The 14,778-nt window shown below is 40.7% G+C and overlaps 1 protein-coding gene across 2 annotated transcripts in view; it reads right to left on the bottom strand.

Annotated features, from left to right (window-relative positions):
• Kcnn2 (potassium calcium-activated channel subfamily N member 2) overlaps positions 1–14,778 on the bottom strand; it is a 355,449-nt gene that overhangs the window by 285,626 nt on the left and 55,045 nt on the right. The window lies entirely within an intron of this gene.

Raw genomic sequence — 14,778 nt, 5'->3', positions numbered from 1 at the left:
TTGATCATCTTGTTCTCCAAAACCAAGCACAATGTCCTTTACTTGTAGCACCCACAGTAAATACCAGAGAAAAGGTCATGATTTGGAGACCTTAATCTGCTTATAGTAACAATTTCCAAAGGTACACACATTTCCCACAGTGAATTGCAGCTTTGTGCATGCCTGGGTTCTTTGTCTTATACCATTTTGGAGGAAAGTAATCAGTATTCAGGAATTACTGCTGACAAAAGGGAGGAACTTGCTCCAGGAAACAATAGCAGTCTTTTCTTTTTATTTCAGTGTTCAGAAAGTTTTTGAAATCCCCTTGGTAATTTTGATCACTGATCATACTGGACACAAAATTGTCTTTTCTGCAAGCATCCTGACTGATTGATCATCGTGGTAGAATCAGATCACAGGCATATCTATAATAGGGGCCCTATAATCTAGAACAAGTGGGAGGCATTTGTGATTAAGCTGGTTATGGAAATACTGACTTTTCAGTGCAAGAGAATGGATAAGGAAAGCAGCAGCAAGAATCAGCAGCAGGCACACAGCTGAGACCCTGTATCATAACTCTGATTTGTGAACAAAGCAGAACACATCAAGAGTGGGCAGTGCACACAGAGCCCCCAAGGGCAAACAGCTTCTTTTACAAAGAAAGCAGGAACAATGTGTCTAGGAGAGATACAACCAAGTGGTGTAAATCTGTAAGTATATCCAGAAGATCAGAGTCAGAATCAGACTGAGAATGAAGGATGAAAAGCATTAAGAGGGGCTGGTGATAGGGTCAGTGGTTAAATGGTTAATGCACTTGCTGTATAAGCTGAAGACCAGAGCTCATATCCTCAGCTGCCACATAGATGTCAGGTGTAATTCCAGCCTCAGAAGGTAGAGACAGGATCCCTATATCTCTGGCTATATCTGTGGCTATATCTGTGATTTCTGGGTTTGATTGAGAGAGTCTGCCTCAATGAATAAGGAGAAAGAGCCAAGTCAGTGAAGATAATTTCCACATCAACATCAAGCCTATAGATGCACTCATAAACATGCAAATTCACACACATGTGGATATGTACCCACACATATGTAAACATATACATACACACATGAAAATATACACACATACAAACATGCACAGACGCACACATTCATGCACACATGCCATTAAAATAGGGGGAAAGTTTTAAGAAATGGATCTTATCCAGTATGTTAACTCAGACACGAGGTTTCTATCAAGGATGTGCTATTTGTTTCGAGTAAATGCAAACTTCCGAGCACAGATGGGAAAAAAACTCAATAGCAGCAAATGTAATTTCAAAATCTGTCAACAATCATTTGGAAAATTACAGTGAATTAAAGATACAACAGATCTACAGACAAAAGAAAACATTGCATCAACAAGAGTGATGCCTAGCCAGCACTTCTATTATATTCTTTTGCAATCCCAGCTATGAGGCACATTAAGGCAGTTCAAGTTCAAAGCCCACTTAAGATAGAGAATAACTTCAAAGCAACCCTCAGCAACATAAGTTGTTTTGAGATAAGAATTCTTATCTCAAAATAAAACGCAAAACAAGGCTAGGAATGTAGCTCAGTGGTCCAGGACTTGCCTGTCTTATGAGCAGCCCTGGGTTTAATCTCCAGGGCCTCACCCAAAGAAAAGAGATGCATGCTTCACATAAAATATGTATTTTCCCCCAAGTTGCTTTTTCCATTTTCTGTTTCCCTTGCAACTTGCCATTTGCACCATCATCTGATGCAAAGAAACTGGCTCTAGAGGGGACAGACATGTCTTCCCCTAAAAACACTTTTTCCTTACAGAAAATGTTGTAACCCTGGGTCTGCCATCTCCCACCACAAAGATTTTACCTATGGGCTTTCTATTTTCTACTCTAAAAGTCACTTTCCTCCAGTGTTCTTAGGGTGTCTGTGCTGCTAATAACTTTTCATCTCTGGGGTAAATTCTCTTGCTATTTCACAGGTTAAGATCCTCAGTGTCTTTCTCTCTTTTTGTCTCCCTTCCTTCCCTTGATTTTACTTTTATATTTTTTTATTTTTTTGTCTACTAAGAAATAGGATACTTCATATTCCTGTTCCTATTGTTTTTTAGTTTATGTATGTGTTGTGTATGTGTTGCATGTGTGTATGTGGTGGGTGTGTGGGTTGTATTATGTGATATAGTGGGATGTGGTGTGTGTGTGTGGTGTGGAGGAGGTGCGGGGGATGGGAATGTGATATGTGTGTGTGGTATGTGTATGTGTGTGTAGTGTATGTGGGGGGCTGTGGGGGGTGTGGTGTGTGTGTGTAGTGTATGTGGATGTGTATGTAGTGTGGTCTGTGTGGTATGGTGTGTGTATGGTAGTATGTGTTGTGTGTTTGTGTGGTGTATATGTGTGTGATGCATGTGTGGTGTGTGATGTGTGGAGTGAGAGTGTGTGTGTGTGTGGTATTTGTGCATACTGTATGTGTGTGTGTGGTGTGTATGTGTGGTGTATGTGTGTGTAGTGTGTGTATTGTGCATGGTGTATGTGTGTGTGTGTGTTGTGTGTGTTTGGTGTATGTGTGTGTATAGTGTGTGTATGTGTGTGTGGTGTGTAGTGTGTGTGTTTGGTGTATGTGTGTGTTTGGTGTATGTGTGTGTATAGTGTGTGTATGTGTGTGTGGTGTGTAGTGTGTGTGTTTGGTGTATGTGTGTGTTTGGTGTATGTGTGTGTATAGTGTGTGTATGTGTGTGTGTGGTGTGTAGTGTGTGTGTTTGGTGTATGTGTGTGTGTTTAGTGTGTGTGTGGTGTTTGGTGTATGTGTGTGTTTAGTGTCTGTGTGTATATGTGTGTGTGAGGTGTGTGTTTGCTGTGTATGAGTGTATGTGGTGTGTGTTTAGTGTGTGTGTGTGTGTGTGGTGTGTGTGTTTGGGGTATGTGTGTGTTTAGTGTAGGTGTGTGTGTGTGTGTGTGAGGTGTGTGTATTTGGTGTGTATGAGTGTATGTGGTGTGTGTTTAGTGTGTGTGTGTTTGTGTGTGTGGTGTGTGTGTTTGTGGTATGTGTGTGTTTAGTGTAGGTGTGTGTGTATGTGTGAGGTGTGTGTGTTTGGTGTGTATGAGTGTATGTGGTGTGTGTATGTGTGAGGTGTGTGTGTGTGGCATGTGTGTGTATAGTGTGTGTATGTGTGTGTGTTTGGTGTATGTGTGTGTGTGGTATGTGTGTGTGGTATGTGTGCATATTGTATATATATGTGGTGTACATATATGTGTCTATGGTGTGCATATGTGTGTGTGTTATGCATGTGTGTGTGTGTGTGTGTGTGTGTGTGTGTGGTATGTGTGCATATTGTATATATATGTGGTGTACATATATGTGTCTATGGTGTGCATATGTGTGTGTGTTATGCATGTGTGTGTGTGTGTGTGTGTGTGTGTGTGTGTGTGTAAAGGCATAGAATGACATTACTTGTTTTCTCAGTTTTTCTTTACATTATTGATATTGAAGCAAGATCTCTCACATGAATAACCAGAGCTCACCAGTTTTGGTTAGTTCACTGTGCTACCTGTTCTCCAGATTCCCGGATCTGCCTCCTGCTCATCCTGGGACTGCAGACAGGCCACCATGAGCACCTGCCATTTTAGGTAGGTATTGGGGATCTGAATGCCAGTCCTCATGCTTCTATGTTTTGTGCAGTGATGCATCCCTCCAGCCCCTCCTCCTCTCTTCTTATTGAGGATTAAGTTCCAGATTTGGGCTTAAGCAACAGAGAGAGTACCTTGCTTCCTAAGTATCACAAGTAAGTCCCCTCCCCAGCAGGTCTATCACTGGGAAGGAAAGCTCATGGCAATAATTTTGCAGGATCTTCACTAACAGCAGTAGCTTTATCTTTAAAGTGTACACAGAATCCGGAGTCCTGTAAGATAAAATATTTTTTATGAATGAAAAGATTAATGGGTAGAAAGGGAATAGATCATAGTTTATTTTCCAACAAGTGTGTAAAGATTCTTCTTCCTGCCAGGCTCAGGAGACATCAATTCATGTTCATTATTGTCATATGCGTCATGCCTGGCTATTTCATATGGCCTCCTTGAGCAAAAGGGAGCGATGCCATTATTATTCACAATGCCACAGTTCCTTGGCTTTTCTTTTTTTGCCCCCTCCCTTCTCCAAGTCTACTCACTGAATGTTTATTACATCACTGCTGGTGGAACCAATCATAATACTGCCTTCCAATGATTCACAACTCAGTAATATGTCTCATACCCACAAATGGAAATTTTACTCACACAATTCACAGAAATGAAATGGACATATCTTTTCTACTCATGTTAAATACACTGTTAAGACCAATGATGACTCATGTTGGAGAGGGTATGGAGAAAGAGGAACACTCCTCCAATGCTGGTGGGAGTGCAAACTCATACAGCCATTTTGGAGATCAGTATGGTGGTTCCTCAGGAAAATAGGAATTAGTTTACCACAGGACCTGGCAATCCCCTCTTAGGCATATACCCAAAGGATTCACATCCATGCAACAAAGGCATCTGTTCAATTATGTTCATAGCAGCACTGTTTGTAATAGCAAGAACCTGGAAGCAACCTAGATGCCCCTCAATTGAAGAATAGATAATGAAGATGTGGCACATCTACACAATGGAATACTACTTTGCAGAAAAAAATAATGGTATCTTGAAATTCACAGGCAAGTGGATGGCACTTGAAGAAACCATCCTGAATGAGGTAACCCAGTCACAAAAAAGAGGAACACAGTATGTACTCACTCATATATGGATTTTAGACCTAGATCAAAGGATCACCAGCCTATAATTCACACCACCAGAGGAACTAGGATACAAGGTGTATTCTAAGAGATTCATATAAAGTCCCTCACAGAACTGGGAAGGGACAAGTCTCCCAGAGCTCAGGGAAAGTGGGGGGGGGCAGCGAATGGAGAGAGAAGTAGGAGAAAACGGGGGGGAGGAAAGGAAAACATGTGCAACCAGGAAGATTGAGCCTGGTTAGGAATAGAAGACAGGAAAGAGAGAGACAGACAGAGACAGAGAGAGAGAGAGAGAGAGAGAGAGAGAACATAAAAGAGGGAGCCAATATTGGTTTGAAGATAAAATTGAACACAAAGAAAGGTCTAGAGAACTACAAGACTGCTGTCAACTAACAATTTGAGCTTCCATGGAAAGGCTATCATAAATGCCCTTCCCAGAGAGTGAGATCAACAACTAACTTATCCATGGAGCCCTCAACTAATGCCTGTTGAAAACAGGATCAAACACCCATACATAAACACTGAGTCGAACTAGAACCCAGATGCAGATGGAGAGGACAAGACCATGCGGCAGAAACACATACAGACAGCTTACCTGAACAAGGAGGAGCTAAAGGCTACTAGACTGATAGCTGGGAAGCCAGCATGGGACAGACTCAGGCCCCCCTGAATATGGGTCTCAGCCAGAAGGACTGAGCAGTCTAAGGGACCTTAGACAGTGGAGCCAGGATGTATCCCTGGTGCACAAAAGGACTTTGTGAACACATCCCCCATGGAGGGATAACTGCCTAAATCTACAGACAGGAGAGAAGCCCTAGTCCCTATTTCACATGACCTGTCAGATCTACATGACCCCAACTGGATGGCATTCCCCTACATATGGAATTGGGGTGAGGGGATGGGAGGGGAGGGTGTTTAGAGTGCATGTGAGAGGGCAGAGAGGATAAAAGGGAGGGAAGGAGGGAGGGAGGGAGGAAAGAAGGAGGGAAAGGAGGGAGGGAGAGGGAACTGGGATGGACATGTAAAATAATAAATTAAATTAAAAAAAATGCTTTGACTCCAAAATTTAAGTTCAAGGACAAGTTACTGGGGAAAAGGATTTCTATTTTTGTTTACACAGAAAATGAAAAGATATGGATTCCTTCCAGACTAATGTGGTTTGAGCAAGCCAGACTGCCTGAAACAGAGTACGAGGTGATCCTACATTCAAAACAGCTGGACAAAGCAGCCTTACAGACTACAGCCAGGATTTCTGCATCTTCTTCGAATCCCCCATGACAGCACCCCTTACCAGCAGGAAGTAGTTTGGAAAGAACAACGCCCAAATTTCCAAATATTGTCTATAAATGTTTGTTTTCATTTAAATGGACTTTGTTATATAAAATAAATTTAAAAAAATACACTGTTAAGAATTATATGATATAAAATTAACAACCACATCTTCCAACTCCACATCTTCCTTGAACTCTTTAGAAAACAATCCTGGTACTCGGACAGTGTGATTCTCAGGGCTGATGTAAGCCCATCACTTTCCACATGCTGCTGCCATTGAGGAGAGTAAAAGGAATAGCCCTACAATGGCAAGTGAAGTCCCACTGTCTTCTTACCCACTTTAAGAGCATAGTATCATCACAACATCTGGAGGCAAGAGAGGAAGCCTGTTAGCTGCAATGGCCCACTAGAATACCAGTCAGCACAATGTTGTAGAAAGAGCTGAGGAGAGAGAAAGGCAGACACTCACAGGAGGAGTCCAGCATTTGGCAATGAGCTGCTAGAGGGAATGTAACAGCTTCCTGATGCTGCATCAGGCATCCATGGAGACAAAAGCCTCCATTCTGTTTCAAATGGCAGCTTTAGAAGATGGAGGTGACCCTGCAGTCATGGACTGGAAGAAAACATCCACAGGTCCATGCCTGTGGTTCAAGCGTAAGAGAAAGTAGTAGAACTATACAGAATGATCATGGGAAAACCAGTGTGGTAGCCTGCTCTTTCACACAATCAACAAAAGAAATGTTGCCTGTGTAGATGCAATGATCACCTTTCTAAACTATCATACTGGAAGGAGGACCCAGTGGCATGAGCCCAGCCATGGTGCTCCAGAATGTTCTCACAGGTGTAAATGGCATAGTTCCTGAGACTATCTGATCAACTGGCCATGTAGAATGGAGAGCAGCAGATTCTTAGGATGGGAGAAAGTGGGCCCCCCACACACACACACACACTAGCTTATCCTCAAAACATCTTGGCAAAGTGGCATTACCTGCCACTAACAATTCTAGACATCACGTGTAGATTTAGAAATATCTGAGAAAGAATACATCCCAGTTCAGGGCCTGAGGCAGAGGTCTGACTTGCTTGGATCTAACAGTGGATTCTGCTCCCTAGACACAGAAGCTTCTCCTGTGTCATGCCAAGACCATAGAGCACATGCTTACATATGCAATATAGTCTCCATTTACAGAATAGAATTAAGTGTCATTACTTGACATGCCACAAAATGATAATAAGGCATTCCATTATCTGAATAAATACGAAAAATAATTATTTATTCTACTTCCTAATTACTGATGATAGGGAAGCAGAGGAAAGTGTCAGGCAGCTGCTCACTCACTTCCCCCTCACCAACTGTCACTGACCAGGGTCTGAAAGGGTAGAGTGGTCTCCTTCTCTCAAACAGTGCAGCAGCCTCCATCTTCTCAGCACAGCACAAGTCATTGCTCAGCAATAGTCCACAATCAATACTTTCTTAACAAATGATGCAAAGTCCATCACATTTCTGCCTCTGAAAGCTCACTCAGTTCTTTTCCAAACTCCACAGAGCAATGATGCAGTGGGAAGTTATCGCATCATGAACATAATAAACTAGGCCTCTACACCAATGGAAACCCAGGATAAGACTCTCAGCCTTGGCCCCTTTGATGAGGCAAACACACAGGCAGCTGTAATCACTCCACTGTAATCCTATTAATCACAGCAACCAAGACAACCAAGGCTACAGCAGCATCACTGAATTCCCTTCCTCCACTGCTGTCAAGAGGAAGAAATCACTCATCACATTGAAGCCTGGAGCTCATTCTCCACATGAAAAATGAACTTAAGTTTCATTTAATCAAATTTCAGAAAAATGGTACATTTCCATCCATAAAGTTTACTTAGGTATTTGCATTTAAGAAAAACATCAAGAGCTTTCTGACTAAATGATAAAGATTGCAATGCTTCCCCAAACAAATTTCATTTTGAAAGTGCTACAGTTGACCTTTCCAGGCATAGGTTTTTTTTCCATGCTCTTTACTGCATAAATAAACAATTTGGATGCACACTTCCTTTTGCTTTGCTCATAGTGACTATCCATCTCTCAGTGGCAGACCACTGGTAACCTGCATCTCAAAAGTCCTGGAAATTTGTACCAGACACCAAGAGGTAGTAAGTCTGCTTTGATCTTCCTAAGTCAGGACAGCCAATATTTAGATCACCAGTTCTCAACCTTGTGTCTCACAAGCCTTTTAGGTTCAAATAACCCTTTCACAGGGGTCACATGTCACATATCCTACATATCACATATTTACATTATGATTCACAACAGTACCAAACTTACAGTTATCAAGTAGCACTGAAAATAATTTTATGTTTGGAGGTCACCACTACATAAGGAGCTGTAGTAAAGGGCTCTAGCATTAGAAACGGTGAGAACCACTGACTTAGATCATCTGGAGTAAGGTCATTATGCTAGAGATGGGGGCTTTTTGGACTTCAGGGATATCTCAGTCTAGTTCCAAAAGTTAGAGCAAGACAATGACCTAAGGAGAGCTTCTTGGAACATGGTGGATTTGATAGAGTCTTAAGGAAGGAGGCAGGTGTGCCAGACAAAAAGAAAAAGTTAGAATTCTCACAGAACTTTGGCAAGAACTTCGCAGGACACAGGCAGGGTCTGAGATATAAGATGCCACTCTGCATGAAGAATAGTGTGTGTTAAAAGCAGTATTGCCCAAGCTTAGTAACAGTAAATTAGAAAGCCGGTTTGTCTAAATTTATGCTCCCTAAGATGAAAATTGAGCACAAAGAACATATTTTATCAACAAGAGAATGTTTTCAAAATGAGAAAAAAAAATGTTCCCTAATTTCTCAGACTTTTTACATGATATATTAGTTTCACGTCAGCTTGATTATGTGGTCATACCAGCCTTGAATGGTATCCTATATAATGGAACGTAAGGTGAGAACCATGGACCAAGACTTACTACTACAACAACTCAATGAAATGCTTTCTTTAAACCTGGAAAATAACTCAGACAAACCTCAGGACTGGCAGTTATGCTTTCAGTACTTCATACTGAGCATCTAGTGTACTATTTAGCTATCAGTGCTTTTGGGGGCTTGCCAGCCTGACATGACTACCCAATAAATGGGTGTTTCTGTCCTCACTTTCTTTATGAAGAAACAGAAGCATTGGGCTTGGAGCTTTAACTGTCAGACTCCATGGCCAATAGCATCAAGCCATCTGAGAGTACAGCTTCCATCAAATATTCCCGAATGAGAAAAGAGGGTATTATGTGCAGCCCAAAGAATGTCATTTTGTTTTTGTTTTACAGACCACAAGTACCCAAGTAAGTAAACAAGTGTGTTGGTTAATCTTTTGTATCAACTTGACTGGATAATCTTATACATCAACTTCACTAGATGTGTGGATGGAACATGATTTTGGTACATGCGTATAAAGTTGTTTCTAAATGAGGTTAGCATGAAAATTCGTCATGAATTTGATAAACTTCACAATGGCTATTTCTAGCACACATGCATCTCATCCAACCTTTAAAGGGCGTCAGTAGAATGGAATATGGAAGAAGAAAAGAAATACGCCTTTTAATCTTAATCAGTGGCTGACCCAGGATAATTCATCTCATTTCCCACAGCTTCAGTGATGGGATTTACTACCTATCACTGGGCCTGTGGCTGACATTGTCAGACTCATACTGCATATACTGTTTGCTTTATTAGGGCTCCAGGTTACAGATGACCAATTTGAGGACTCCTCAGCTTCCATAACTACACACACACACACACACACACACTCCCTCTCTCTCTTTCTATCTCTCTGTCTCTCATACACACACACACACACACACACACACACACACACACATATTTGTATCCATCTACAATGTACCTGATATAATATGGATCACTTGTCTCATAAATCAATATGTATGGCTTGATGTGTGTGTGTGTGTGTGTGTGCGCGCGCGCGCATGTGTGTGTGTCTATGTGTCTATGTGTCTGTGCGTGTGTAAGTACTCATGTTCTCAGGGATGCATTGAAATGACTATAACACTTAATGGAAGCATTGAGGAATAAATACCAAGTAGACAACACAACATGGCAGCTCTTAGAAATTGTGAGATGCAAAGTCTCCCTTTTTAGCAAGGAAGAAGACACTATAGTAATAAACTTTTCTTTACAGCTCTGCAGTTATATAGCTATCCAAAAGGCAAGCTAATAGCTACTGATACAGATCCAGACTACATGACCCAACCCCTTAGGCACAACCAGGGGACATATCCACTATAAGGATGCATCTGTAGTATTCTTTAGCCTTGGCAGTTTACAAGCTTTGAGGCTCTGGGCAAGTCAGCTAGCCTTCAAGAGCTTCTCTTTTAGCACTGAGAGAACAGCAGTATCCACCCAGAGAGCTAAAAGAGATAAAGAACCTCAAACTTGAGGCACAGACTTGGCACTACAAGAGGGTTTAAGAAAGATTAATTATGTTAGTATCTGTTGTGTATTAGGTCATCCAGTTGTTTCTGCCAAAATTCTCCTCATTCTAAAGACTCCCACTCACTTCAAAAGAGGAAAAATCTTATTCCAGACAGTTTCTTGGCCTGTCTCTTTCTCTTATGCAGAGGTCTAGTCATATACCATAGACTGTGGCTCAATTACTTCACTGTTGTCTAGACATTCTACAGGTAGCTTGTCTGTTATCACTCTTGTGCCTCCCATCTTGGTAAAGAAGAAAAATATGTCTGAGAGCCTCATGTTGACGACTCACAAGTGGTCCGTTATACATAATCCTGTGATTAACTATGCTAGGACATCTACTGTACTTACTAAGGAAAAAAAGGCTAAGAGACTCATAGGCTTCCCAGAATGATCAGAGGAGGTTAGGTGAGAGGACAGTGACATATGGGCATCCTTCCTCAGTCCCACCCAGTATATGGACAAAAATGACTATGTTTGGAAACATCCTGATGAACCCAAGGGCTGCAACTCTCGCTATTTTCAGCAACTTTTGACAATGAGCTTAGTCACATCCTGATCTCATGTTTTTGCTTAACTGTAAGAATTAAGCCTGAAATTGAATTCCCCTCCTGGCTACATGTGCTTATGCTTTCTACTCCAATTGTTTTAGTGGCTGGCTGCCATTCTGAAGACTGAAGAGCCTCCTCGCCTTCACCTAGTGTAAAAGCCAAAAGAACCATGAGCTGTCTGCCTCCCTTCCTGTGTGGCTTCTCATAGTAACAGAAGCATATGGCAATGTTAAGATAAATGAAAATGGCTAAGTAACCGTCCAGGTAAGTAATACAAGAGGATATGACATCATCCCTTCAAAACCCAGGAATAAATTATTCTTGATAGCATAAATAAATAGCAATTCTTAAAGCAATGTCTTCCATAATTTGCTAGAAAAAAAATGGCTGAAGGATGTGTAAAATTTTGTAGAATCAAGAAACATGGGGGAGGTGCTACTTACAGATATGAAAGAATTGATGTTGTCTTAAGTTTAAATGAACTGCAAAAACACACTGATAATAATTTGTGATATTTTTATTGAAAAAAAATGGATACCAGTAAACTGCTCATTAAAGCTTTTGCTACAGCTAGTCTCTATAGCATGGTTTCTCAGGAACTTCTTTAAGAAATTTATTACATTTATTCAGTGTGTTGTGGAGGGAGGTGTTTACATACACCAGTGTACAGATGTCAGATGCCTCTCCTTCAACCATGTAGGAGTCAGGGATTGAACTCAGGTCACTGGAGTTGGTGTCATCTTCTATGAAGGAATCATGCTGTCCCGTGATTAAGCATGATTTTCACAGACCTTCATGGAAGGCTTTCAGCAGCCACCCAAGCGCAGAGGATATTGCTCTACTGCTGTCATAATATGTAAAACCATAAGAGATAAGAGCATTTTGCAGATATCAAATAGCTGATACTTAAAAATACACTTAAAAACAAATTTCAAAGGAACAAGATTATTTATAAAAATTGAAAAGGGTTCATATTTTTGTAGAACTTTGCTTCTCAGGAGTGTATTTAAATAAATTTAACTGTATAAAATAATTACTAGGTTCAATGAACCTAATGAAAGCCTGACATCTTAGTCGATTGATTCAGAACAAAGTGATTTCCAGTATGGAGGAGAATTAGAATTCTGTACATGTTGTCCTAGAAATTATATTACTTGACAGGACTGCAGAAATTCATCTAATTATTTTTATATTATATTAATTCCAGCAGTTACCAGTGCAATGGGAAATAAAATATATAATTTACCAATACTTTACGATAAATTTCCACACTGATCTGAGTTTGCATGCTGCCTTGTGGAATCCTCTCTTTGCCTTCAGGGTCGTCACATCATGATGGTTTCGGATTTCTTCCCCCTACATAGATTACCAACACCCCGAGAACTTAGAGGCACAAGGCTAGGTACACAGTCAGCAAATGTCACACGGGCAATGGCTGATTATAAACTGTGAGCACTGGTGTGCTAGACAAAGACAACTACGTTATTAATACATAGTCTGCTTTCCAACTTCCACAACAACCCCCATTTTATTCATGGCCCATGACAGGAGCCATATTGTGGTTGTTTTATTTTCTCAGATCTACTTCTAGAATGCTTAATGGTTTCTGGCACAGACTAGGAAGTAGATAAACATTTGATAAATGAACAGATAGATTCCTCCAGTGCAGTTCAGGCTAAAGAGAAAGTGTCTGCCTCAATCATCATCCTTCCACACACTCACTTCTAATCAAATTACTTAACAGGAAAACAAGAAGAATGAAAATGCACGAGAAAGTCTGGGAAAGAAAGTTAGCAGCAGGGACTGACTACAGCCTGCAATTATTTTCCCCATGGTGGTTACTAACAGCTGCCCACAGTACTGCATAGAGTTAGATGGCATTCTGCCATGTGGACTATTTTGAGCTAAACAAAGGGGTGGTCCCAGAGATACAGAAAAGAGGCCCTCTCAAAACTTCCAACAGCTGACAAAAAGTAGAAACTCCTGAGAAATAACAACTTGGCTGGCTCTCCTCTCCCAGGGGTGTTTTATGATGCTGAAGAAGAGGGAAGCAGGCACCAAGAGTGACCTCTACAAGGCAAACTTATTAGACCAATTCCATTAGTCTCCCCCATACAGTTCCCTCCTCACAATCTATCCCTCTAAGAGTTTAAAAGCCTTCCCCGCTTCTTGTCACACCCTGCTCCCACCCCACATTTATTGCTCTATTCAAAATGGTATAGAACTCCCCAATGTTGTCACCTTAGGGATCTTCACTTTGCTTCTATTAAAGCCCCTGTATCACGAAGAACAAATTGTCACACAATATTATCATGCTATTTCAACTCCTTCTCTGTCTTTGCTGAGTTTATTGAGCAGGGCCTTGGCAGACAAGCCTAAGGGTGTTAATAGAAAAAGGGTTTTCTCTTCTTACACTAGCTCAGACATTTTCTTCCCTATATTAACTGTATTCATACAAGGCATGTAGCAGTTTTCACTTGTATACAGAAGACTGACACCCGACCTCACTAAACATCTCATTCATGTGGAGAATGATTATATTAAAGGCTCTAGACAGCTGTCTGTCATTCAGAGGAAGTGCATACAGCTTTAAATTAGAGCAGGAATGATTCTGGCCAGATGTGGAAAACAGTGTCAAGCAGACTAGATTCTGAATTCCCCCCATGGTAAAGTGACTAAACAGTTCTTTCTAGAGTTGGCTTTTTTTTTTTTAAGAAGAAATTAAAATGGCTTTAAGGCTTTAAAACCCTTCTAAGCAGACTCCTGAATGAAGATTTCTGAGTCTACCCTCTGCACTGAGACTCACTTTCTAGCCTTAAGTGCATACTCTTGACAATATTTGAAGTCAAACATGAAGTGGTTCAGACACTGGATACTTGATTAAATTAATTTTTGCTGCCCAATCTTTGGATACAAAAAATAGTACCCACTGGGAGGAATTATTTCTCTCTGAACTGAGATGATAGAAAAAAGATTTCATTACCAAGTTCAGAATAACATGTTTTGAAGGAATATGTCTTGCTCCCATGCACATAACAAATGTTGTTTATCTTTTCAGAAATTATTTTAATTTATTCTGGAAAATAAAACATAATGTGAAATTGGTATTTCCTGGTCCCTGTCCACCTATTTGTATTTTCTACTTCTTATTAGCTTTGTAATATAAAAATTATTTAAAATATATAGCCTTTTGACATTAAAGTTTTATTTAATATATATACCTACTTGACTGTTCCCAAAGAAAGTATATGTTAGGCACAGTCAGTATAAATGATTGGGAAAAAAACAATTAAGTTGGGTCAATGTGTTTTTCCTAGAGTTTGGATGATGTAGGAGCCTTGTGAAAAGTAAATGTGGTCCAGCATCTGAAATCTTGGCACTCCTACAGAGAGACGGGAGGTGGAGACAAGATCATCATCTGGAAATGTAATGGCCAACTAGCCCAAGTACCCACCACAACAGAAACAAGACAGAATACCCTCAACAAGATAGAAAGGAAGAATTGATTTCAAAACGTCATCCTGTGACCTCCAATTCCTGGAAGATGGCTTAGCAGTAAAGCATCCTTGGGTCACTAATGAGAAAGCCAGGAGTGACTGTTCCTATCTGTAACTCCAGTGTTAGGGAGACAGACAGGCAGACTCTGGAGTTCATTGGCCAGCCAGTCTAATCAATCAGGAAATTTCAAGTTGAGCCTGTCTCAATACAAAGTGAGGAGCAACCAAAAAAGGT

This window comes from Phodopus roborovskii, unplaced genomic scaffold (genome assembly GCF_943737965.1).
Source record: "Phodopus roborovskii unplaced genomic scaffold, PHOROB, whole genome shotgun sequence".
Lineage (NCBI taxonomy): Eukaryota > Metazoa > Chordata > Mammalia > Rodentia > Cricetidae > Phodopus > Phodopus roborovskii.
Note: the sequence above shows the minus strand (reverse complement) of the source record. Positions and strands in the feature narration are given on the sequence as shown.